General features: G+C 33.3%; 1 long non-coding RNA gene and 1 pseudogene across 2 annotated transcripts; one reads left to right on the top strand and one right to left on the bottom strand.

The window, feature by feature from the left end:
* Nucleotides 1-9,605: 9,605 nt before the first annotated feature.
* Nucleotides 9,606-12,626, bottom strand: LOC145820340 (uncharacterized). The gene is made up of 4 exons (XR_014361643.1): nucleotides 12,442-12,626; nucleotides 10,714-10,790; nucleotides 10,155-10,209; nucleotides 9,606-9,805 (listed from the first exon to the last, which is right to left on the bottom strand). It is a non-coding gene; the product is annotated as an uncharacterized LOC145820340 (long non-coding RNA).
* Nucleotides 12,627-16,280: 3,654 nt separating this feature from the next.
* On the top strand, nucleotides 16,281-19,090 carry LOC114311585 (zeaxanthin epoxidase, chloroplastic-like; annotated as a pseudogene). The gene is made up of 9 exons (XR_014360208.1): nucleotides 16,281-16,298; nucleotides 16,701-16,801; nucleotides 16,930-17,032; nucleotides 17,225-17,436; nucleotides 17,769-17,860; nucleotides 18,056-18,170; nucleotides 18,273-18,369; nucleotides 18,495-18,570; nucleotides 18,927-19,090. The product of XR_014360208.1 is annotated as a zeaxanthin epoxidase, chloroplastic-like (transcript).
* Nucleotides 19,091-25,705: the final 6,615 nt, after the last annotated feature.

Below are 25,705 nucleotides of genomic sequence, written 5' to 3'. Positions count from 1 at the left end.
TAGTAATTCCTCTACCCTACTCTCTTCGTTTAAAAGGTAGAGCACTCCGAGGGCTTGTCTTTGATTTGAACAAAATTGGATTTTGGTTTCCTTGAGGTTTCTCCACTCTCTCTTTGGTCTTCTAGCTTCAAGGTAGAGATTCTCCACACTCTTGTATGAGTTTTACTTTAGCTATTTGATATTTCAAAGATTTATAGTGGATTTGGGAATTTTTTGGTAAAACCTAGGGTTTGTAATCAAAATGTAAAAGAGGAGTTTTCAAATGGTTTCTTGGAAAAGGTTGTGATGATGAAATTGGGGTTGATCTATGTTGAAATGAGATATTTCTTGCATTGAAATTGATTTTTCCTAAAATGTAAATGTTGAGATTATGAAGAGGAAATGGAATTGATGTTGGAAATTGTGAAATTGAAATGATGTAAATGATGATGGTGGAGTTGGATATGTATTATAACTCCAATTTGAGATTTTGAAAAGTGTATCTTAAATAGAATTTATTTATCTGTTTTGGGCTATCAATGGAGGATAGTTGTGATCGTTGTAGAAATTACATAAGGATTAAGTGAACTAAAACTAATTTCTTATCCATTTTGCATTGAGTATTGTTATATATTTAATACATTGAAAATGCATATGATTTTGAGATAAAGGGGTGAATTTGGGAAAGAGGTGTGTAAGACCAAATTAAGTTGGCCTGTGTGTCCAGGGTGAAAGTCTCAAAAAATACGCGTATACATGGATGTCAAATCCCGTGGACGAAATAGCTGTAAAATGGCAATAGTATTGCTTGTATAGCCTATGTTTACATGAGTCACGTTTGATGGTTTCCCACAGACGAAATATCAGTGAAAGGCTGTACTTGTTTGAGATTCCCAGAGTAATAATTCACTGCCCTGATTTTCTATTGTAAAAGAAATGAATTCATATATTGTGATGTAAACCTTGCATGACATGGTTTTCGGAAAGAGATGTAAAATGTTTTGGCACAAGCATTGCATATGCATACACTTTATGGCTTTGTTAAGATTTATACACTGAGTTGTAGTATTTCTACTGGGCATTAGCTCACCCTATATGGAAAAATCATTTTTAGATGCTGATGATATGCCTCCGCCAAGGACTTAGCTTGAGAGGACCATAGAGCTGAAGGCTCACTGTTGTTATTTGTATTTAATTTTGTATAAGTCTAAGGCTTTATTTGTATTGAGTTTAGACTCACTTTTGTTGTACCCAAGTATTGACTTAGAAAGATGTAAGCCATTAAGGCATATGATTATCTGTTTAACTTTTACCTCATCTCTTTGTTATGCGGCATTGTTGTAGGTTCAGGATATAAGGTTTATGAATGTATAATGCATATGTCACGTTTTGTACATCAAACTCTAATTAATGAAAGCTAGTCATTTCATTTATGTTGTTATTTATTAATTGTTTCGAGATGGGTTTATTATATTTATTTTGGGGGCGTTAAAAGGCCGGCCTAAGCCTAATATGAATTGTTAGTGGAAGCTATGGGAATTAGGGAGGCTATGTGTTTGGGGGTAAAGATGGGCTACCAATCCATTTTGGTGGAAGGAGACTCACAATCGATAATTAATGGATTGAATGGAAGGGAAAATGGGGATTGTAGAGTGGCCGTAGTTCTGGAGGATGTGCGTGACTATAAGAAATTGTTTGTGTTGTGCGACTTTGGTTTTGTTCGCCAAGGTTGCAATGATGTGGTGCATGCATTGGTGCATTTTGGAGTTGTAGAGGTTGATTCTCACACCTGGGAAGGCTTTGCTCTTACCTGGCTTCTAGAACCCTTAAGGAGTGATGTTTGCTCAGTTATGTTTCTATTTGCTACTATACTTTTGCTATCTTTTTTTTTTTTTTTTGGGAGGGGGGGCAATTGTTGGTTTTTTGACAATTTGAACATCAAAAATATAATTGTGAGGTGTCGGTAAGGATTGAAATATTCTTACAAATTAATTTGAAGTAGAAAAAACAAAAAGTCACAGATGTCAAAATTTACTCCTTGCACAATTCCACTTTTTTTTTTTTCTTTTATTATTTTTGGACAATATATGCTAATTCAAATTTTAGAAAACATGTATAAGGAATAGTTAACTTTTTTGACAGTTCATTTAGGATTTTTGTCCTAATGAATTTAATGAGTTGTGTTTTGGCAATACCTCTCTTGACAAAACTTATTTCTAATTATTGATATTTTGATTTTTATATTTCATAACATTTGTTTTTCATCTTCTTGGTAATCACCTTGTTTATTGATTTTGTCTTATCCACCCTGAGCTAATTGAATTGGTGTTTGTGGAAAAGTTTGACAGAAGCATGCTCATAAATTTAAAAGATCAAACATGTGTTTCTTGTCTCATATTGGTAATTGATGGTGCAATATTTTTTTTATATATTCAATCTAACTTTTTGTGGAAAGATGGTCAAAATTATGTGCTAGTTGGCATGGCAAGCATGGGCACAAGAAGGCTAGTTGTCTGAGAAAACGTGCCTTAAATCATAGAGAAAAAACAGGGCTCAAAAGCATGGTGCAAAATGTCAACGGAAGCTACTAGGCATGCATGTGTTGATGTTCCTTAGCAAACTGGAGCACCACGACCTTGACCTATGGAATGGCGCTCGTGACAAGCTCGCGATTTGAAAAGTCAGAAATTCACACTCCCAGTACTTTTTGCTCTAAGCTCACGAACACACTATTGCGCCCGCGATTAACCTTGACCGCACCAGCGAGGATATATATAGTGCTCGTGATGGGTCTTTCTCTTTGGCCTATTTAAAGCAAGCCCAGCTGAAGTGTTTGGTATCTCTCACATTGTTTTTTATGTGCTCACTCCGAAGCTCTTCTGAATGTTTCCAATCTTGAGAGAGTTTATTTTTATGAGAGAGAATTATTTTTGAGAGAAATATATTTTTGAGAGAGTTTTTTCTAGAGTGTTGAGTGATCTTGTAGTGAGAAACATTTGTAATACTCTCATTTGCTTGATGATTCATTAGCATCTAGGAGCTTCATGGAAATCATCAAGTTGTAACAACTTCTTCACTCCTTTCAAAAAGTGAACCTTCTTGGTGGATTCCAAGATTGTAGATTTCAGTGGATTTCGGAATCGTTGGCGTCGTGATGATTCAACAATACAAATATCCAGTAGAGAGAAAGGTGGAGCTACTCGTCGATTGAACAATTGTGTGAGCCTAGGTTGGCCATTGTAAGATATCACTTGTACTACTCTTTCTTGCATCAAGATTGTAGATTTCGGTGGATTCTGGAATCATTGGCGTCGTAGTGATTCGACAAAGCGGATAACAAGTGGAGATTGTGGAGGTACCTATAGAGTAAGCAAAGACATGTATCGTGGAGTGGGCTCGTGAAACTTGGATTGGCCTTTGTAAGAGATCTCTTGTACTACCTTTTTTTTATAATGGATTATTCGTCTAGTTAAGGGTCCGTGGTTTTTTATCACAAGTTGGTATGGATTTCAATTGTGATTTTTACACGTAAATTTTTTTTGTGTCATGGATGATTTCTTTCTCTCTCTTTACTCTACATTGATCATGATAGCCTAATTTTTAATTGGATTACCTAAATCAATAATCACTTATCACAAGACAAATCTAGATTTTGTAAAAGAGTTTTCTGCACAAATCTAGATTTTTCAATTGGTATTAGAGCGAGTCACTTGTACTTTGTTTTTCAAGGCTATAAGAGCGTGATTTTTTACCTAATTTCAAGGATTTAAATTCAAGAGAGAGCGGTAATTGTGAGCAAAATCTTTTTAAACCCAACAATAAGAACTTCAGATTTCAAGAAGTTCAATGCTCTAAATGTCATGGGTTTGGACATGTTTCAACCGAATGTCCTTCCAAAGAGAATAGAAAGACCGCTCTCAAAATCACATGGGATGATGAGAGCAATTCTAAAAAAGAGGAAGGAAGAGAAGGTCCTTTCATAGCCCATTGTGCATCATCTTTAAAACTTGAGAAAGATGCAACCCACAATGTTTTGGTTGCAAGTCTTGACCTGACTTAAAAAAATGAAGACACTTCTGATAGTGAAGATGGGAATTCTCAAGAAATACATAAGATGTACCTCCAATGCTGTAAGTTGATGAAACAAAATAAGGAACTCATAACCAGCTTGGAAAAATGTGTAAAGGAGAAGGATCAATTGAAAAATGAACTTTTAGTGGCCCAAGCAAAGGTCAATGTCCTAAAAAATGAAAAGGACGTTTTTTTATGAACTTTCCCAAAAACTATGTTAAAACTCCTCGTGTTAAAACTAGGGTTATTTGGGTGAGGAAAAATGATTTGTGTGAAGTTTCGTGTTCTTGGGTTGTCAATGTTGGAAATTGGGTCGGGTTTGAAACCCATACCTGATTGGGTCGCCCATGGTACCTCCAATGCTGTAAGTTGATGAAACAAAAGAAAGAACTCATAACCAACTTGGAAAAATGTGTGAAAGAGAAGGATCAATTGAAGAATGAACTTTTAGCAGCCCAAGCAAAGATCAATGTCCTAAAAAATGAAAAGGACGTTTTTTATGAACTTTCCCAACAACTATGTTAAAACTCCTCGTGTTCAAACTAGAGTTGTTTGGGTGAGAAAAAATGATTTGGGATGAAGTTTCGTGTTCTTGGGTTGTCAATGTTGGAAATTGGGTCGGGTTTGAAACCCATACCTGGTAGTATGATCCAAGACCCATAAGGAGAGACCCAATCAAAGTGGACTTGGATTAACTTATCCTGAGAATAAGTATAATTAACCCACTATCTCATCTCTTGAGAAGATAGAATTGTGGGTAGTTTTAACACTTCCATATAATATACGAATTATATGGTGAGAGTTAATTTATAACCGTATCTCATCAGTCTCCTATAGTCTTCTCTATTCTCTCTCTCTCTCTCTCTCTCTCTCTCTCTCTCTCTCTCTCTCTCTCTCTCTCTCTCTCTCTCTCTCCATAGAAACACATAATAGCCTTTGTACTTGTCACGACCCAATCACGCTCCTATAGGTTTAGCATTATAACCGGCCAGCAATCCTAGGATTACCAAAGGCCTCTAAATAGATTAACAAAATAAAAGGGCTAATAGAAGCAAATATACGAAAATACAATGTCCATAGAGCTATACAGACGTACATGGGACATAAAAAACTTTATTTATATATATGTGACGTCATATATACTTCAGTCTTACGTCATTGCCTTTACAGACAAGCCAAAACGGAACTTAGCCAAATATACAGATAAAACAAAAGAAAACATAAGACTTCATCACAAAACTTTGACCACAAGGACTTTCAGGAACCTCCTCGTGAAGCACGGTGGTTGGCTTGACAGAATAAAACTCCAAGCAATCATCACTGAGCCTGGTCACGAGTCTGATCACCAACATACATAATTAATAGAGTGAGCTGGAGCTTAATGAATAACAACAGCATAAAGGTTATACGACTGATGTCCATAACAGATTCATAAATTAGAGTTCAGACCAAAAACATATTCATATTCATATTTAGATTTCACAGATAATCATACGTGGTACATCCATTAGTGCTAACAAATTAGGTGGCTCATGAATACATAAGACGTACAAATGACCCATGCTCACATGGGACGTTCATAAGGATCTACATACAGATGGCTTATGACATGTACAGATAACCCATAAATATATGGGACGTTTACAGAGCAGATAGCAGATATCACATGATACTAAGGATGCTACGAATACATTTCAAAAAAAATTGGACAATCATTTATTTATACAAAAAATAATAGTTCAGAAAACATAATATCACATCATTCAGAAAATACTTATAATTGAAAATAGCATTACAGAGTTGTTACTCACAGATAACTCCAATAACAGAACAGACGAGTCAGACAGATCAAACGGTTTATGGCACGTGACCTACACAAGCACATAACGGATACATATTGAAACATACGCTCGGAAAACTTTTAACTTATTTCTTTTCTATCTTGGTATGTTTCTAAGCCTTATCATCATTATTATGTCTTGATTGAGGATTAGGAATACCTAGGATGCAATGAGGATGTCCAAATGCACTTTTAAGCACTTAAGTGGTGTTTGGGAAGTTTGTGAGTTGGGTTTTTTTTTTTTTTTTTTTTTTAACACACAAAGACAAACTTTTTGCAAAACCAAAAAAAAATAAATCCAAACAAAATATCACATCCAACCCCATAATCATTTCACTTTTTCTCTTACAAATATCACATCTAACCACAAAAAAACCCAACTGTCTTCCCAAACACCAAAAATTTCTTATCCAATAATATCCTACAATTAAAAAAATCTACATAAAAACCCACTTCCCAAACACCTACTTAATCAAATTTCGAAAAGCATGACAGTTCGTTTGAGCGCAACTTTGTTAGCTCGAGCGGACCTCCAGCTCAGCAAAACTTCTGGAAGTTTGCATTTTATGCTCGAGCATACATCTTGGTAGCTCGAGCCAAAGTCCAAAACAAAGGGTTTTCGCTCGAGCGCAGTTTCTATCGCTCAAGCAAAGGCTCATGTCTGCAAAACTTCTGGGAGCTTGCATTCTCCGCTTGAGCAAAAATTTCACCGCTCGAGTGGAAAGTGCGAATTCTGGAATTTCCAGATTGCTCTCCAAGCTTCAAAACTCAATTCCAAACATTAAAACACATTCTTTTGAGCCAAAACTTTAGAAAACACTTGTAAATTTGTAAACTATCATGAATTAAAGATTATTTCACAAAATTAAAGCCCTCAAAAGCAAGTAAATTGTCCAAAACCAAACTTGAAAGTTTATATATATAACATGCATTCATGAACTTGAAGTCTTTGCTTACAAAACTTGTGCAAATGGCATAATGAGAGATGAATCATGTTAAACCTTCAAAATTATGCAAGTCTAGGCCCATGCATGTAAACATGAGATGGAATTTCAACTCAAATTTCATGAATTATGCATGCAATGCATGGATCAGGCTCAACTCTATTTCCTTTACTTAATTCTTATGTTAATTCATCCAATTGTCTGGAATTTTTGCATTAGGTAGCTCAAATACGAGAGTTGAGAGTTGAATTCCTACCTTAAACCTTGATTTAGCAAGTGTTGAAACTAAATTCTCTCAATTCCTTCTAGTTCTCTTCAATTACCAAGTAATTCTCTTCCCTAAGCTTGAATTCAAGCTCTCATTTGTTCCTCTCTCTCTCCCTCACGTTTTTTGAGCTCACGTAAGGATGAAGTATGTAGAATGTTCTTGACTCAAGCCTTATATAGGCTTCATTAAGTTAAGTTAATCACACTTGATTATTCCTAATTAATTTTATTTTATTTATTCTAATTATTTGGTTCCGAATTGAATTTCAATTAAACCTACTATAAATTCCTAAAAATCCTAAATTACATATAAACCCAGAAAATTTCATATTCGGTGGCCAATAAGGTCTTCAATTCGCAGAACAAAGCAGAATCCTAAACAGATATTTCTATGACAGATAGATATAAACACAAATGACACACAACACATGCATTTAACTCAAAATTTCTTCTTAATTACTCATTAGGCATTCTTAATCATGATTTATTTGTTAATCTCATATCAGAGTCGTTACAGTACTGTGAATAGTGTAGGTAATTCTCTAATAATTTTATCCCGCTGCTAGGAATTATTTGAAGACATCAATGGAGACACGTGATTCACCTACATGATCCATGAATTCGATTTAAGCGTAAAAGGTATACCCGAATTGGTTTATTTTTGCTATATATTATTTTTTTCTATATTGATATTAGAGTTATTGTTGGGTGTTTTCGTATTATTTACACATCAATATATGTATAAATATGATTTGTACAAAAGAAATTGATGTTTTTTGAATCATCTCTGATCGTCCTAAATGTTTTATATGTTGTAGTCCATATAATATAGAGCATATCTGCAATGTTTTGAAAAATCAGATGGTCGGCTTTTGAGAAAAATGGAGATTTATATTTAATTTTCGTAACTTTGCCTGCATGTTGGTTTTACATGCTTTGTTTTCATATTATGAAAATTATGGCCTTGTTTGGTTTGGTTTTGAGAAAAGATTTTGTAAAAAAAATTTGGAAATTTTGTTTGGTTTGTAATTTTTCTCAAAAAATTTCTAAAATCACTTTCTCTCTCCTACACATTAATCAATCACTTTTTCTCTATCCTCTCTCATTTTTAATCATTTTTTCTCTCACATATATCTACTCAATTACAACAAAATACCAAATCATCCCAAACTCCCAAACTCCAAAACTATTTTCAAAATATACAACCAAACAAACTACGAAAATTTCTAAAATCTCGTCTCAAAATATTTTTTGAAAATTTATCTTTCAAAGTCAAACCAAACAAGGCCATATATTTGAAATCCTTATTTCGAAACCTTCGAAACGAAATATTATGAGTTTGATTTCGACTTACGGCTGAGAAGAAAACTCAAACCGTGGTTTTGAGTGAGAGTTGAAGCCATTGGAGAAAAAGACAAAATTGCCCGCATTGATGTCAGTGTGACCTGCGCAGGGATGTAATTCTGACACGCTGCAAGCCACGTGCTAAGCCGAGTCGCGAAAGGCGTTGCTGCCTGCAGTTGTGTTAAGACCCTATTTGTTTGTTTTTTATTTCAAAACTACGTTAATTGTTTTTATATTATTCGTTATAATTTTGATTGAAACATGGCTATACCGCTGGACTCCTAATTAATTTTTCTACAAGATGTTAAAGTTTCAAAATTTATGGAAAATAAAATATTTTTCATTAATGAATAATTCAATATTTTTATGTTAAATTGCTATTGGGGAAGCACGACTTGGATTTTGGACTTGGAATTTTTGGAGTAGACTACTGTTATATAATCTTATTCACTAGTATGATTGTTGTATTTTTTCAGATTCTATAATATTTATTTCTGATTTTCTACTATATCTTTCCAAGATATTACTTGGTTACAATAAGATGGATTAAGTCCAAAACAAAAAAAAGCCCGAGTCTTGTGCAAAATATAATTACAACAAAATAAACAAAAATAAGCCTTCAACTCCACAGTCCTCCCATGGTGGAGGCATAGCATCAACACCTGAAAATTGTTAATCGGTGCTTAATTGTTACACATTTAACCCTCTTCTATCTCTCTCCCCCATAAACATCTCCCTCTCGTTGATGGTGGGAATGAATGATGGTGGCAGTACGATAAGCAATAGTGGTGAACAAGTAGTGGTTGTGAGCAATGTAGGGTGGCAGTGGCAATGGGAGGTGGTCAACTCTAGTGGAGGTTGGCTTCTATGTCCTTTGATTCGGCACAATAATTTGCTTCATCTCATTCTCAACCAAAACAAAACAATGAAAAGAGATGATTAAGTGATATTGTGTCGAATCATAATCTATAAAACCAACCAAGTTGAGTCAGCATGCAAGACAAAGAGACACACTACCTATAAGCCAACACCCAAAAGCATAGATATGAAACATAATTCATTGAGCTGATAGTCTGACACAATGACCTGGCAGAGTTGCCATATAAGAGGGGCAAAGGTGAGCCTTGTGTTACTGCAAGACACAAATAAAATGCTTCACATTGGTCAAACAAATATAAAGAAATTTATTAAAATTCAATGTTATAACAGCCCTGGTTTTTAATCTGTGTTCAACTTGAAGTACATCTAATTCTATAAGAGCGAATTTTTTGAATATTCAACTCACAAGATTGACTGGCACAGTCCAAAAACTTCATGAGAATAAGGAACGATTCCTATTGCGCTCCAATCGAGCTTCCCTCTGTCCAAAAAAAAAAAAACAACTCATAACAGAATCAGTGCAGAAAGTTGCTGCATTAGTAATACCCATGCAAAAAGATATCATCATCCATCCATTTCTGTTTTACAGATCAGGTGACTAAGTTTCCCTGTTGTCAACCATGTTCCATTATATGCCATTAAATTATTTTTTTAGTATTTGCAACAAAAAATTTTAAGTATTTCGACAGAAAATCAGAAAAGAAGACAAACCCAAATTCACCCATTTGCAATAATCTAATATGCTATTCACTTTCTCCTTAAAAAAATAAAAAAATGATACCAATTAGGTTGGAAATCAGATCAAAAGAGGCTGTTGCCAGTTAGGTTACCATGATACCAGAGTTTGTGGAAAGCTTTAGACTTGGGGAATTTGAAACAATGATTCTGCAAAAACCAATTTCCACTCTCAATAAAACTTTTCAGAGAGACACAGGAGGTTCCACTTCAATCAAGCAGTGGCTAAATCTTGGTAAGACCCGACTGTTAGGTCCAATTTGCAATGTTGCACTTCAGAAGGACACATGGTTCCACTTCATCATGGAAGCTAAATTCAAGGCACTTTTCTGTCCTTGTCAAATAAAAATAAACATAAGACAAGGACTAGATAGTGGGCATCTTCTATCAGAAGGCATATATTTAAAATTTAATTAAAAAATGGATCTCCTTATCAATACCAAGAAGCAAGTTCCACAACTATTGTACGATCATATTTTGACTCTCAGAATATATATGATGTATTTTAAGCAATTCTTGCCACGTTTATTCAAAACACCCATTTATAATACATATGCAACATGCATAATGACATACTAACCACTTCAAAACAAATATGTCATAGCATACATGATGAGGAAGAACCACTGAAAGTCTTTGAGGAAAACTGTATACCTCTTTTTTCTTGCATTCCTTGTAAATGTCAAACTGTTCGTGACCTTTACTCTTGTCCGAGTTAGATTCTTCTAAACCTGGAAAGTTTGCTTCAAAAATTAATATGTAGCCAAACATGCAAGAGAAAAGCAGGGAAAAAAATATATTTCAAGAATGGTTATACAAGATGGGCTCCAAAGTAAGACTAGTCCTAAATTCTAACCATTTTCAGATTGAAAATAAATTAGGTAGAACATTATTAAAAGTTTCATTTATCCCTAGATTTCAAAAAGTTATACCAATTATGCGTACCAATCTCTTCATGATTTAATTTATTAAATTGCAACTTATATAAAGCAATAGTTTAGCCTTCAAATTTTGTACATATCACAAATGATTTATTAGGATGGCAAAGGGGTCCATGAACGGGTTTAAGCATCATATTGGGGTGAAGCAGTTTTTGAAGAATATTATAGGACTTGAGTTGGGACAAGGCAAGATCGATTTTTAGTGCAGTCTGTGCAGCCTAACCCCACCCTAAGACACTACTCATTAGGATAGAGAAACCTAGCAGTATCGTCGCTCAAGACTTCAGTTCCTATATCGAGAATAAAGAAAGGGAATGAAACAATAAAAGAGAGGTTAGGAGTGCCATCATTCATAACATCACTGATATAATCTTGCCGGAACATGGAGCCACAAACCAACCTCCTTCTTTGACATATCCTATAACTATAACAAGATATCAAAATTTTGTACAATAAATTTAACCTAATAGAAAATAGCTATAAGTTAATATTAAAAGAATCAAGTGAGAAAGTAATGAAAGCTTGTCAATAAACAAAAAGTAATGAAAGTTTGAGAGAGAGAGAGAGAGAGAGAGAGAGAGAGAGAAGTGAGCTCATTTCATCTTGATGGCAACTCAAGTCTCATAGAATGTGAAGGATAGGCATTCAAAACATGTAGATCTAAGCTTGGTGCATAAGTTCTATGTGTGTGTGTGTGATTTAACAGCTAGAAAAAAGAAAAATTAAAAAATGGCCTTCTATACAAAATCTTAAAAAATAGAAGTGCAACAATCATAACAGTGATGTAACAGCAATGAAATAGCCGTTGATGGTGGCGACCGTTGCTACTGTGAATTTCTATCACACTGCTATAGTAGCCGTAACAGGTAGTAGTAACCACCGAAACCGTTACATAACAGTTGCAGCCACTATTTAAAACCATGGCTCCACCACAACATCTATGACACAAAAAAGTAAGGAGATGACGGGTTACTTATCATAAAAGTATGGACCAATTAAACAATTGAGGTTTTTGCCTACAAGAGATGGTGATAAAGGAGGCAGGTCGGTTTGTACTCTAGACAAGCAATACTATTTGAACATGCTAGTTTTCCATATTTCTTGGTAATTAGCGTTTCATCCTCTGCATAAAAGTAGCTGGTTTTCTTTATTTCAAGTTATAACAAATTTGTTAACTTTCATGATCAATTTTTTACTTCAAATAGCCCTTGAAGTTGGCGGTTGCGAACTCCATTGACAATTATAAATCTAATCAATTGCACTCACAAAAAACCGAAATGTAGCATAAACATGAACTCATAGACCACAATAGTCAACATCAAATAATCACAAAACAAACAAACAAAACCAAAATAACGATATCTAGATTATCAGCTCCATTCGTAATTAGGGTTTAAAGGAATTAATAGGGGAGAGAGAGAGAGAGAGAGAGAGAGAGTACATTTGAGAGAAGCAGTGTATTGAGGGTAACATTGAGAATCAGCGATCCTAGAAGCACTTGGACTTTTGAGAATCACTGATTGAGTTCTCGAAGACGCCATAGCTTTCTCTCTCTGTGCTTGCCTTCCCGGGAAGATATGAAGGGCTCCTTGAAGGTTGGGTATTCGTCTTGGGCCTTGTTTGGTAAGTGATTTTTGTAGTCAAAAAATTAAAAAGTTATTAAAAAAATTAAAAAGTCAATAATTTATATTAAAAAGTTAAAGATTTTCTTTTTTCTTTTTTTTTTTTGCACATCTTTTCGTAAAAAGTTAAAAAGTCATCCCAAATATACTAATTTTTATATCATATTTTAACTAAAAAATCAAAAAATTACTAAAAAAATCTGTTCCCAAATGAGACTAAAAACTTGTGTTTGAAAATTTGATTCCATTTTTATTTTATGTTTTATTTTATTTTTATTTTTTTTAAGTTGATTTGATAATTATGAAAGAAAAAATAAAATAATTATGATTTTGATGTGATATTTTATTTTATTGACTATTTTATCTTTATTAACTATTTGGGACAATTATTTATAAATCTCTCCTCACCTACTTATGTTTCACTTAGGCCTCGTTTGGGAACGGCTCGTTTAGTCAAAAAGTCAAAAAGTTACTAAAAAAGTCAAAAAGTTACTAAAAAAGCCAAAAAGTCAACAACTCATACCAAAAAGTCAAAAATTCTCTTTTCTCTATACTTTTTGCACATCTTTTCGTAAAAAATCAAAAAGTCATCACAAACATACTAGTTTTTTTTTAGCTCATATTTTAGCCAAATAGTCAAAAAGTTATTATATTAGCATGTTCCCAAACAGGGCCTAGTGTAAATTACTTTTTTTTGTTTCAATAAGTTCTATCAGTATCATAATTATCAAAATATCCCTAATGATAATATTTATATTGACAATGTGAATGTTTCGTTATGTGAACATTCACACTGTCAATGTAAATGATTATATTGTCAATGTGAATATATTCACATTATAAAATATGAATATTTACATTACCAAGTTGCTACAGGTTTAAAAAAATATTTGTAAGGGTAAAATTGTTCATAAGATACTTTAAATATGATAATTAAGATTTAGTAGATCAAATGTCTAAATAATATGACTTATTAAAATATCATAATGGGTTGCTTTGAGAAGTTAGTTAAAAATTAACTTTTTGACTTTTTTTTTAAAAAAATGTATAAAAATATAAAGAAGTGATGTGACCCAAAGTAGGTTAAAAATCAAATTTGACTTTTAACCAAGTTTTGAAAAAGTAGTCAAAAATTGACTTTTTGATTTTTTTTTTTTGAAAAAAATGTAAAAAAATATGAGGGGGTGATGTGACCTAAAATTAGGGGTGGGCAACGATTTATCCAATCCACACAACCCGGCCAAATCGACTCTACTCGCACAAATCCGACCCTACCCGCATACATAAATAGGGCGGGTGCGGGTCTATTTTTTCTTGCAAAATCGGATTCGGGTCAGATTCGACCCTACTCGCGAAACCGCATGACCCGCCCACAAATTATGTTTAAAATAAAAAATAAAAAAAGCTACTCTCACATCATTTGTTGAATTCATTTTGGTGTCCTCATCTCTCTCTACCCTACATCCTCTCTCTCTCTACCCTACCTAGCTCTCTTTTCTCTCTCTCTCTCTCTCTCATCTTGCCTACCCGTCAGCATCTCTCTCCTCTCCTCTATCGTTGTTGTTGTCTCTGACAGATCAACTCCGGTCCCCTACTCCATCGTCGCTCTGTCACCACCAGCCATGTCATTGGTTGTTTGCCGTTGTCCCCTCCTCTACTCCCACTACTAGAAAAATGACCTTTTGCTACCATACAATTTGCGACCCCCTAATTATCAGTCGCAAATAATCTATTTATTCCTTATATTTATTTTTTCTTCCTTTTTTCCTTATAATTGCCTTAGCCCTATTTCACAAACATTGATATCGTTCCTCTCTCTCTCTCTCTCTCTCTCTCTCTCTCTCTCTCTCTCTCTCTCTCTCTCTCTATGTCTTAAATCAATCGTCGAAGCTCTCAGTTCTCAGGTCGCCAGTAACGTTTCTCTCTCCTTCGACTGCCTCGCCTTCGCCCCTGCCCTCCTCAACCTCTTCCAGGTCTCTTTCTCTCTCTTTATATACATGCATATATTTGTGTATATATCTCTGATAGCTTGTGTTCTAGATGATTCTAGAGAGAGAATTGACAAATAGCTCTAAAGATCTATGGCGGATCATTCTCTTTCTCTCTCTCTCTCGCACGCATTCAACAGACTTGTACAGCTCTGCTCTCTCGCTCGTCATCGTCGTCTGAAGATCTCCAGCGGTATGAATCTCTCTCTCAATCTCGCCCCCAATCCCTCTCTCTCTCTCTCTCTCTCTCTCTCTCTCTCTATCTATCTATCTATCTATCTACACATACATATCATACGAGGAAGCTCTGGTTCGACTAATTCGTCTTATCCTCGTACAGGTATGTACTGGTTCAACTCATCTTATTCTTGCCCTATTTTCTTGCATTTTCCATATCTATTAGTGTATATCTCTCAATTTCTTCTTCAATACATTATAGTGAGTAGTACATTATTGTTTTTAACTTGAAATCAAGATTTCATTTATTATCGGCAATTTTGAATTTGTTGAGGCGAGAACTGGTAAATTTGAATTTGGAAGATAAAAAGTCCTAGTGTTGAATTTGCTTGATTTATATGTGATATTAAATTAGTTCGTTGATCATGCTGATTGGATTTTCTAGTTGATTGATCTGTTAGCATTGACATTGACATGAAGTCTGTATTGAATGAATCTGTCTCATGGATGAAGTTTCTGTGTAACATGAAGCTCAACATTGATTATTAGTGCAGGAAGACATAGAACATGTTGGAGATGTCGGTTCTCTGGATGATAATATGGATTCATTTCTGTCGCATGATGGAGGAGAGGGAAGAGATCTGTCTGGCACCTTAAAACCAGGTCTTACTGAGCATAAAACAGAGTCTTGGTAATCAATTGTTGTATTTTGTGTGTGCTATGTTTGACCTAACTGTTTGATGCACTTAGTTTTGTACACATGACTTGCACGGACTCTCATAGTTATATAACTAAAAATTATTGAGGAATGGGAACTTAGTGACCTAAAGTCCAAATGTATTTCAAGCTTTTGACCTTTTTTTCCCTACTAATCACATTTTTAAGGGTTTTCTAATTGAATTGAATCCACATTTAGAACAAAGTTTATTGTTGCTGGGTAGAAATGCTTTACTGTTTGATAAACTGCATAGGAATTCATATTATGGAAACTCTGAGGATGCCATTACTAACAACCAGTCCTGTCAACAATGTTGCAGACTATGCTACATAAGCTCATCTAAATTTAGTTTATTTTATACACTGACAGAATATGAATAATAAATTTATTCAATTCTACTGCCACCATGTAAGGGCAATAAACCAAGAAAAAAACTGCCAATTCAATTGCCATTTATCAAACAGTAAAGGTCATAACTTTTGTGGTGGATATATATGTAAATATGTAATTGTATTGTAATATTGAAGCTATCCCTCAACCTTAGTTCATATCAATTCTGTTTAACACAGATTAATTATGACTAATATGCGCGTAATTCATTTTTATGTGAATTTGTTTGAGTCAATGACACTACTAATTCTCGTAGGGATTGTCTCGGGTGTTATGTTAAGGGTTAGCTGGAAATTGTGTGGATTTTATATTTGAATCTTGCTTGGCAAAATTGAAGATTGAAATGCTAGTTATAACTTTTTTTTTATTTATTTTTTTTATATCAATGAAACCACCTGCAACTGTTAGGAAGTGTTTTTAAACATAAAAGCTTGTTTTGAAAATTGTTTTTGAAAGAAACATCATAATGTTTGCAAATATAAAATTAAACATTATGCTGATATTGGGGCGGTGATGTATGTTAACAATTTTTTGGAGATGATTTATGCCAAAAAAGCCTAACCTTATTGGCCATAGGTACCTAGTGTACTAAAATTTCCCCCTTTTTTGCGTTTATGTCCGTTTTATACTCCTGGAAGTTTCAAGAAACTACCTTGTTTAATTTCCACAATGATCAATTTTTTTGGAGAAATTCATCAAAAAGTGGAAGATTGCAAATGTTATGTTTTTCCTTTGGTGTCTAGAAAATGTTATATAGATTTTCTGTGTAGTGTGGAAGTTATAGATACTCATTCCTCTTGAACAGGTGAGGAAATTTTTGTTTGGATTTACGGAAGCCACATATTCAAGCTACACTTGTTACACTGGTATTGCAGATTTTGTGCCTGCTGATATTGAGACCGTTGGGTATGTTAATATTTCATTATTTTGTTGCTTTATAGGTTATATATATATATTTATCTTCATAGACTTCTTTATTATGTACCTTACATCTTGAGAGGAGAGGCTCATATTTAGAATTTCTCTTTTTGAAGGTACCGAGTATTTTTGGGACGCAAACAATACTTCGTGTCTTTAGAAAGATGCAGCAGTATGCATTTCACAATGAACCACCCGGTGGTGTAGATGGTTCCACTGGTAGATATTCCACTGTTGATATTTTTGTTATATACTGTATTTATTTTTTGGATTCTAAACATGCAATTTTAACAGAGGGTTGGCTATTTAGAATAATTGGCATTTGGAAAGTTTTTGTGAAAGCACTCTCAAATAGTCAGGACAAAGATATTGATGATGATGACCATGTTCTGTATCATATTTAAATATTAGGTAAAAAGCAAAGGTTGTTGAAGATATTTGAGGGTTGGTGTGATAATGTGATAGATCTGTTGCTTGCCACTGATGAAAATGCAATTCTTCGACGGGACATATATGACTGTGCACCAACTTTTAACTAGAGAAAGGGTTGTGTAACCTTGCTTGGGGACTCTGTCCATGCAATGCAGCCCAATTTGGGTCAAGGTGGATGCATGGCCATTGAGGTACAAATTGCTTTGTTGTATATTGTTTGCCTAAATTATAGTTATTGTTTGATCTACGTTATGTTTGCTAGATCTTTGCCTCACTGAGGATTCTATGATGTCACAAGTACTTAATTTTCTCTTTACTAAGTTAGAAATATATATACCCCTAGACTTGCATTATTCTTATATTACTCTGGTGTTGAATGTCCAGACTTATCTCATTATTATTTAGTTTCTCGCATGAATTATTTTATTGTTTTGTACAAAATTCATCTTTCTAAGAAGCAAATAAACATTACAATTTCTATAACATTACAATCTTTGCTGAAATATTTCATTCATAATTTCAGGATAGCTATCAGTTGGCAATGGAGCTTTATAAGGCTTGGCAGTGACGCATTGAGTCAGGAAGTCCTATAGATGTTGTCTCTTCTCTAAGAAGGTAAATGCAATTTTTCCTTGTCAAAAAATCCAAGTAAAATTTGATTCATATGAGCATTCACCCCAGAATATAATAACCTTACAAATGAAATCAAACTTTAAAAAGTATACTCCTCTTAAAATGCCAAAACACTATCTTGGTGACTATCTTCTTCTTCTTTATTTATTTATTTATTTATTTTTTAAACTTCCCCAGCTATGAGGATTCAAGAAGACTACGGATTGCTGTTATCCATGGACTGGCACGAATGGCTGCGATCATGGCCTCAACTAACGAGGCATATTTGGGTGTAGGCCTTGGCCCATTATCGGTAGGAGTGTGATAAGCACATGTTGTTGTCTAATTAAAATAAACTCGAGTTTTCCGTGGAGTTCTGCATGCATTTCATTACAGCTTATATTATGTTTTACAGTTTTTGACAAAGTTTAGGATACCACATCCAGGAAGAGTTAGAGGGAGCTTTTTTATCGACCTTGCAATGCCTTTAATGTTGAGTTGGGTCCTCGGCGGTAATGGGTCATTTGGTGCCTTTCACCTATCTTATCGTCATAGGTTATGCTAAATGAGTTTAGTTGCTTGATTAAAATAATAGAATAATTAAATGATTTTTTTCTTCTCCAACATCGTTTTGCAGGTAATGATCAGGAATCTTGGTAATTTCCTTTGATGCAAGTTCAGGGGATTCACATCTTTTTTGTCTACAAAATCATGTGAGTTTTTGAAGTGCCATCATCATTGTGAAATAAAATTACTTTTTTATATAATTCAGTCCCTCAAATGTCTATTATAGTTAGAATGTTGTTTTCTTAAGGAATAGTTGTACTTGACCTTGAACTCAACAACAGTGAGCTAACAAGAACTTGTACTGCAATTCCAGATAAATCCCTATTTTCTGTGTAGCAGTTTAAAATTTCTGTATAGGATCAAATTAATATCCAGTAATCTTCTATTCTTCTGGGAAAAAAAGGTCTCGGTATCCAAGTTAGTCAATTAGTGTGCTCTTTGTATCCATTTTTGTTTTGGCATCCAAGTTAGTCAACTAATATATTGATGTATATTTTTGCAGGTAGTGTTGAGGGAGTGGTTGATATGATTGAGTGGGTGATATTGAGAACTAAACTGAGATTTTTTTTTTTTTTTAGTACTTGAATCTATTAGTATTTTGTATAAATACTTTTAAGGATGGTTGATGAATATTTGTTTTACATGTATAGAAGTTTATATTTTGTATGCATACTTTTTTTTTTTTTGAAGAAAGATAATTTTGTTGAGGGAAGTGATGGAAAATAATACATGAGGTATTAGAATTTTTACAAATGTCAATTTACATTTATTGTATATAATATTTGAATATATTTGTATATATATGAGAATATAGTTTGCTAAAATATTGTAGGTATTTTTTTTTTAATTTTTTGCAACGGTAACAAGATGGTAGCTAATATATTGTAGGCATTTTTTCAATTTTTTTGCGACGGCAAAACATAAGTCGCCATAAGTAGATTAGGCGGTCGCAAATAGTTTGCGACTGTTGTTCTGCAGTCGCAAAAAGTATTTGCCACCCCCACATTTGCGACCCCTATTTGCCGTCGCATGGGCCGTTGCAAAAAGTTTTTTGCGACTGTTTATTTATTATTTGCGACGGTTTGTAACGGTCGCAAAAAGTGTTTTTTTTAGTAGTGTCCCCTATCGCCGTCACCCACCAGATCTGGAGATGCTAGATCTGGAAGATCTACAGCACAAAAAAAAAAAAAAAAAAGGTTTCAATGAAGGTACCTAGATCTAGTTTCTTCATTTATTTTTGTTGCACGAAGGTACCCAGATTTGGTTTCTTCATTTATTTTTGTTGTGTTTTGCTTTGCTTCGCTGGTTTGCTCATTTATTTTTGTTGTGTTGTGGGTTTACAAACTTATGTTTGTTGTAAACTTGTAACTGGTATCACACCAGTGGCTTCAGACTTATGTATGTTTGCAAACTTATGTTTGTTGTAAACTTGTAACTGGTTCTAAGCAACCTATTTTCAATGTTTTCATTGTTTTATTTTTTTATGGCTTCAGAAAATGGGAAGGCCCCAACGTAATAGCCCAAAAATAAAATTTAAAAAAAAAAAAATCTAATTCACAAACCGTCTGCACAATCGCATAACCCACCTGTTCAATCTGCAACCCGCACTGCAGGCGGACATGGTTCTATTTTTCCCCAACCCACACCCTATCGGGGGGGTCCAATCCGTCATCCGAATCGCACAGAACCGATCCGTGACCACCCTTACCTAAAATGGGTTAAAAACTAATTTTTGACTTTTAGCCATCTTCTCAAATTAGGCCACTATGTTATGAACTAATTAAAATATAAATACTTAAAAAATTATTTCTTAATAATTCTCTCTTTTTATTTTAATTTTAAATTTTAATAAATTTATTTCAATTTTATTTAAATTTAAAAATTAAAAAACAGTTTCATGATTTAACCATTATAACAAATAAACCTCTAAAATTCAAATTAAATTTAAATTTTTTAAATTGAACACACCAACCGTCCACACTCTATTAGCTTATTTAAGGAACGAAAAAGATTAAGAGCTCCAAATTGTGAATTCGAGCTCTAATGGGCGGGGTTTATTATGTTATGTGATGTGTGTGCTTTTCTTTTCTTTTGTCCCATCAGTTAGGGTTGAGCAATGAATCTGTAAAATTCGTAATTTAATTGGTCCAGCCCAATTTGGTAGGTTTGGATTGATTTTTTTAATCCGTGGTTCAATTCCAGATTGAAAGGTTAAAAATCCGTAGTTCACGAATCAATTTCGGATTAAACCCCACGGTTGCGGATTGAAACCGATCTGAACCGTACTCAAATGGCCTATATTTATATTATATACCCTCCCGCAGTATCTTCTCTTATTCTATATAAAACCTAAACTCGCATAGTATCTTCTTTTATTGTTTTTGTTTGTTGATTTTTAATTTTAATTTGTAATGGTCTAAATACTTATGGTAGATCTAATCTTTCTTATTGTTCTTTAAATTCTAAAATAACATATCGCTATTGTGGAAAGACATGTTGCTATTGTAGAACTAATATGATACTACGTTTTATGTTTTTAAAATGTTTTATATATGTATATATATATATATATATTTTTTGTTATTTAATTATGTAAATTCATGGTCCTAAACCGATCCAATCCGTGTTTAAATGAATTGGTTCAAATTAGTTCTGCAAGATTGCATTGGTTCCAATTTTTCAGAAACTGTAGAAAACAGATTGGTCCGAATTTTACCCCAATCTAGACCAATCCAGACCATGCCCACCCCTAACATTAGTAGAACTCTCTTTAGATGTCTACTATTAAAGTTCTATATCACTTCCCTTAAGAAATATTTTTGTTTTCCAACATATGTCAATATCTCATTCACTCTTTCAATTAAATACTGATCCCAAATATGAAATTGATCTTATCATATCACCATCACCATTTATCAAACCATCTATCTAATCTAAATCATATATCATTAACACTATTATGAATTGCATTACATAAGATCACAACCCTTTCTCCTTCCTATCACTTGCTATTTAGAGGTGTAATTTGGACCCGGCCCGGGTTCGGGCCAACCCATGTCAGGTTGCATGGGATCTTGTCAAAATTTGGACCGGACCGGGGCTGGGTCACGAGCAAAAAAACTAAGCCTAGACCTAGGGAATATTCGGGCCTTAGGTGGGCTAGCAGATCAGGCCAACAAGCTTAGGCTTGAGCTCGGACTCAGGCTTAGGATGAGTTCGGGTTGGGCCTGACCATTTATTTATTTATTTTTCTTCATCAAAATTTATTTTTTTGACAAAAAATGACACTGGGTCTCGGATGAGTTGGACCTGAGATGGGCCGAATCTTGAGTCGGGCCTACAGCAAGTCGATGGGCCAGGTCAGGCGATTTGAGCTTATAAGCCGCACTAAGCTCCAAAACATACGCCCCAGGCCCAGATTCAAGACTAGGCCCAAAGTCTCGGACTAGACTCAAACTCAGGCTTAGCCAAGCTCATGTGCCAAATTTACACCCCTACTGTTACCCCTTCATTTCCCCTCTTTTCCCCCCTTCTAGGATAACATTAATTATTACCCACAGACAAACACTACTTTTAAGAGCATCCGCATCAGTCTCAGCAAATTTTGAGTCAAATTATAACCCAAAATTCACTTTTGTATTTTAGTTAGCCTCTTTTTTATGTACACACTCTATCAAACTCTCTATTTTAAAATTTTATTTCATTAAAATATTATTTTTTATTCTTTTATATTTTTCAATTTAAATATATGATGAATTAGTCATAGAAGAGCAGCAAACAACAAGCAAACAACAACAACACAATCACACAGGGAGGTCGACCGGCCAGATGACCGGGCGTTCGACTGGTCAGGCCAATTTTTGGCATTTTCTTTCTTTGTTACAGGGCGCTCACGGCATATCCGGGGGGACGATCGACCATGGCTTTTTGGCCCAGCTATGCTCCATAAAATATAATAAAAAATAGATTACCGTATGAAAAATGCCTCAACAAATCAGTTGAGGCATTGTAGCATTCACAAAATAAATGAAGAGAGTAGAGAGTCTGATGGAGCTGATATTCACAACTTTTGCTCTCTACAATAGCTTAAAAGCTGTTGTAGAGAGGTTGATGCGGATGCTCTAAGGGGTCTGGCTTCCCTCAAATCTCAGATTGGACTGGAGGGTACTGTTGGATCCATAGGGGCTTATCACGGGTTCTATTTTGATAATTTAAACCGTTTAATATGTAAAACTCGTCGAGTGCTATATGTTTGTAAAAAATCACGTAATCTTGTAAAAAATTACATTAATCGGATTACGTAATTTTTTACAAATATATAATACTTAACAAATTTTACGCATTAAATAATTTAAATTATTAGAATGAGATCCACGAGAAACCTCCAAAGACCTAATAATACCTTCTAAGCTAATTTGGGACTGACTGAAAGCCGATCCCACTCTTAAGAACGCAAGAGAAGGATAGCATTGAAGTCTTCCGCGTCGCCAAACAGTACTCTAGATAACCAAAAACTTCATGAATAATGTTTTAGAGCACTAAATTGGAAGCTCTAGAGTATCATTAATGATGTGGCACAGTGGCTCCCACCAAAATGATGTGATGTTTTGGCTTGAATTTGTTTGTTTGTTTTTTTTTTTTTTTTTTAAGCTCATTAGAACTATTAGTGATCCAAAAATTAGTGAGTTCATCACACATGGGACTCTCGCAGGTCATAATCACTCTCTTAGACCCCACTTTCACCAGAGTCAACCTCATCTGTAGGAGTTATATGGGGAAATAACTGTTCAACGTTAATTTGTAAAATAAAAAAATTCAAGTTAATGATAAAATTTATAAACTTCAATCATTAATATGAAAGAAATTTACTTATAGATCCTATTTTAAGAAATGATAATTCATTTAGTTTTAAGAATTTTTTTTATAGACTAATTAGTCTCATTAATTTTAAAAAAGTATATTTAAGATATTATTTGAAAATTACAGTTATAGTCTTATTTCTATTATATTTCCTTTTTTTTTTTCTTCTTGTTTTGTGCTAGAACGATAATGTACACAATCTATGAGAATTAAATTTAGGATAAATTTTTATATGAAATTTTTTTTTATTTGAAAAATATTTCAAAAAGAGTACAAAAATGACTTGAAATATAGATTCCTTCAAACAATCCAAAAAGATGTGGATTCTTTAAACATTTCAAAAGGAGTAAAAAAATCCCTTAGTAAATTTTGGACAAATGTATAATTTCAAACTGTAACACTCTAATATAATACTCAAACATTACACTCAAAAAAAAAAAAATCTTATTATACTTTTTTCAAATGTAATACTTCAATATAACACTCAAAAAAAAAAAAAAATTTAGTGTAACACTCTAATGTAACACATAAAAAAAAATTTAGTGTATATTTCACAAATGTAACACTCTAAAAAACGAATGTAGGATTCTTCAAACAATTCCAGAAGGATGTGGGATTCTTCAAATCATTTCAAAAGGAGTACAAAAATTCCTTAATAAGTTTTGAGCAAATGTATAATTTCAAATTGTGATTGTTACGTTTAGAAAAAGTATAGTAAGAATTTTTTTAATATTTTTGTGTGTGTTACATTGGAGTATTACGTTCGAGATTATATTGATTGGAGTATTACGTTTGAAAAAAGTACACTAAGGAGTTTTTTTTTTGTATGTTACATTAAAGTGTTACATTTGAAAAAAGTACGCTAATGAGTTTTTTTGGAGTGTTACGTTATTACGTTTAGAAAAAGTACACCAAATAATTTTTTAGTGTGTTACACTAGAGTTTTACATTTTCATTTGTAATGTCGGATTTGCTTCATGAGGAAAAATCTAAAAATTTTATAGCGTGGATTGTCCAAATATGTAATATTACAGTTAGAGAAACTCACTTTTATCCCTAGAAAATTAAACCTAAACATGTAAGTAACTACCATTTTGTGTAATTTTCATTTTAATGGGACCTTGAGGTTCATAAGAAAAAATAGAGGACTAGGCAGTTCACAATATCACATTTTAAAATTTATTGGTATTTCACCTTTAATGTTATAAGCTTTTGCCATGATTCAGTAATTATATTTAAAGAATAACACATAAGTAATTTCTCCAAAATATATTTAATGGTCTTGGGACATTATCAAGTGGTGTCTCAACAACATTGTAATTGATAGAGAGAGTAAAACTCACGATTTGGTGTTGGATAATAAAGCAAAAAAAAAAAAAAAAAAAACTCGACAATTGATGATTGGTGAGAGTATCATCACGTGATGGCTTAGTCTATTTTTATTTTTATTTTTTTCACAACAACTTATCTATTTATAAATATAGATTTTTGAACTTTGAAAATATGTATTAGATTGTGTGGTATATTTTAGTTTAATAGAAAAAAAAAATATTATATATATAAACTATAAGAAGGTGTTCTTTTTTTTTTTTTCAATTATTGAGTGCCTGAATTAGCTTACGCTCACATTGACTAATCCCGAGATCCTAAAATAAAGAAGGTGTTCTTGAGTTTTACTTGTTAATTATTAATTTTTAACTTACAACCAGTAACACAAAATATCCTTGTTATAATGTGATAATTTTATTAAAACTTAGGATCAATTATTGATTTTCTTTGAAGTTTAGAGTAAATATAATAAATCTTATAATTTTGACATAATTAAATTGAGTTCTGTTAAATTTTATACATTTTATCGCATTTGTTTTTTTTTTTTAAAAAGATGACAAGTATATTTTTAAAAATAAATCATTCATTTTTTTAAATAAGCACAACAAAATAAAAATGTTAAGATTATCGAATCAACTTATTTTTTTTTTTTTATAAATGATAATAAACCATTCGAAATATTGAAATGAGACTTGTAGCCGTAGGCTCCACAAACCCCTCATTTTTTTTAATCCATATTTAAACTTGAAAGAAATTCAATTAAAATAATAATAGTAATAATAATAATAATAAAATCTATTGAATTGTCGATTTGGTTCTATTTGGTTCTAAAATGCTCTTCAGAAATATAACTTTCTAATCCTTATATAAAAGGGCATTCGGATGAAAATTCCAAATGTGAACTTCCTAGAACCAAAGGTCCACGCACTAAATTTTTTTGTACATAAAAATAAATTTAGATTAAGATCTCGTTTGGCAAGTGACTTTTTTAGCTACAAAGTTAAAATCTTACTAAAAAAGTCAAAAAATCAACAACTTATACAAAAAAGTCAAAAATTCTATTTTCTCTCTACTTTTTGCACATCTTTTCGT

The sequence above is a fragment of the Camellia sinensis genome, chromosome 2, assembly GCF_055761805.1.
Source record: "Camellia sinensis isolate YWXY chromosome 2, ASM5576180v1, whole genome shotgun sequence".
In the NCBI taxonomy this organism is placed as follows: Eukaryota; Viridiplantae; Streptophyta; class Magnoliopsida; order Ericales; family Theaceae; genus Camellia; species Camellia sinensis.
The sequence above is the reverse complement of the archived record's forward strand: the minus strand, read 5'-3'. Positions and strand labels throughout refer to the sequence as shown.